We start from the raw sequence: 2,500 nt of genomic DNA, 5'->3' as shown, positions 1-2,500 counted from the left end.
CTCGGTCGGAGATACGATGCTGGCTGTTTACGTTGCGCTCGCTCGAAGAGGAGACGACGACCGATTGTCACACACAACGCGCAGGGGCCGAAACAAAGCGCCCAAGGATCTACAGCCGAGGAACGAGACGCCGTCGAACATCGTTTCGCGACGTTCCTTTACGGTTTGAACTTGCGTATCCCGCTTTGCCCGGTGGCGTGTGTGCTCGTCGTCGTGCTCCGAACGAAACGTCCTGATGACGGCGAGGAAGTAATAAAATAATATACATCCTTACGGGTAGCCTGAAGCGAATCGCAAACGAACGACAACGCGTCGATTGTGCGGCCATCGTTGCTCGCGCGACTAACGACGACCAGCCGAGAAGGCTGTAGTTTATCGCATCGATTTCATCGAGCAACCGATGGACGCTGCCGCGTTCGTTCGTAAATGAATGTTATACATACTCACGGATAGCCTGAGGCGAATAATCGCAAACGACGACGCGTCGATTGTGCGGCCATCGTTGCTCGCGCGACTAACGACGATCAGCCGAGACGGCTGTAGTTTATCGCATCGATTTCATCGAGCAACCGATGGACGCTGCCGCGTTCGTTCGTAAATGAATGTTATACATACTCACGGATAGCCTGAGGCGAATAATCGCAAACGACGACGCGTCGATTGTGCGGCCATCGTTGCTCGCGCGACTAACGACGATCAGCCGAGACGGCTGTAGTTTATCGCATCGATTTCATCGAGCAACCGATGGACGCTGCCGCGTTCGTTCGTAAATGAATGTTATACATACTCACGGATAGCCTGAGGCGAATAATCGCAAACGACGACGCGTCGATTGTGCGGCCATCGTTGCTCGCGCGACTAACGACGATCAGCCGAGACGGCTGTAGTTTATCGCATCGATTTCATCGAGCAACCGATGGACGCTGCCGCGTTCGTTCGTAAATGAATGTTATACATACTCACGGATAGCCTGAGGCGAATGATCGCAAACGACGACGCGTCGATTTTGCGGCCATCGTTGCTCGCGCGACTAACGACGACCAGCCGAGAAGGCTGTAGTTTATCGCATCGATTTCATCGAGCAACCGATGGGCGCTGCCGCGTTCGTTCGTATATGAATATTATACATACTCACGGATAGCCAGAGGCGAATAATCGCAAACGACGACGCGTCGATTTTGCGGCCATCGTTGCTCGCGCGACTAACGACGACCAGCCGAGACGGCTGTAGTTTATCGCATCGATTTCATCGAGCAACCGGTGGACGCTGCCGCGTTCGTTCGTAAATGAATAATATACATACTCATGGCTAACTTGAGGCGAATAATCGCAAACGACGACGCGTCGATTTTGCGGCCATCGTTGCTCGCGCGACTAACGACGACCAGCCGAAACGGCTGTAGTTTATCGCATCGATTTCATCGAGCAACCGATGGACGCTGCCGCGTTCGTTCGTAAATGAATAATATACATACTCATGGCTAACTTGAGGCGAATAATCGCAAACGACGACGCGTCGATTTTGCGGCCATCGTTGCTCGCGCGACTAACGACGACCAGCCGAAACGGCTGTAGTTTATCGCATCGATTTCATCGAGCAACCGATGGACGCTGCCGCGTTCGTTCGTAAATGAATAATATACATACTCATGGCTAACTTGAGGCGAATAATCGCAAACGACGACGCGTCGATTTTGCGGCCATCGTTGCTCGCGCGACTAACGACGACCAGCCGAAACGGCTGTAGTTTATCGCATCGATTTCATCGAGCAACCGATGGACGCTGCCGCGTTCGTTCGTAAATGAATAATATACATACTCATGGCTAACTTGAGGCGAATAATCGCAAACGACGACGCGTCGATTTTGCGGCCATCGTTGCTCGCGCGACTAACGACGACCAGCCGAAACGGCTGTAGTTTATCGCATCGATTTCATCGAGCAACCGATGGACGCTGCCGCGTTCGTTCGTAAATGAATGTTATACATACTCATGGCTAACTTGAGGCGAATAATCGCAAACGACGACGCGTCGATTTTGCGGCCATCGTTGCTCGCGCGACTAACGACGACCAGCCGAGACGGCTGTAGTTTATCGCATCGATTTCATCGAGCAACCGATGGACGCTGCCGCGTTCGTTCGTAAATGAATAATATACATACTCATGGCTAACGTGAGGCGAATAATCGCAAACGACGACGCGTCGATTGTGCGGCCATCCGTTGCTCGCGCGACTAACGACGACCAGCCGAGAAGGCTGTAGTTTATCGCATCGATTTCATCGAGCAACCGATGGGCGCTGCCGCGTGCGTTCGCCCGATTGCGCGTGAAGTTACTGTTCGGAACCAAGAATATACGGGTGTATTATACCCGTTTGGTCGCAGCCACGCGCAAAGGCTTTTGAATGTACTGTACGCCCGGCCGTCGAACGATGGTTTTCCGTCATTCAGGAAACAAAAAGAAACTTTTGTCGTCGATATGGCGCGTTCAATCCTCCGT

Source organism: Colletes latitarsis, unplaced genomic scaffold (assembly GCF_051014445.1).
Source record: "Colletes latitarsis isolate SP2378_abdomen unplaced genomic scaffold, iyColLati1 scaffold0045, whole genome shotgun sequence".
In the NCBI taxonomy this organism is placed as follows: domain Eukaryota; kingdom Metazoa; phylum Arthropoda; class Insecta; order Hymenoptera; family Colletidae; genus Colletes; species Colletes latitarsis.
Note: the sequence above shows the minus strand (reverse complement) of the source record.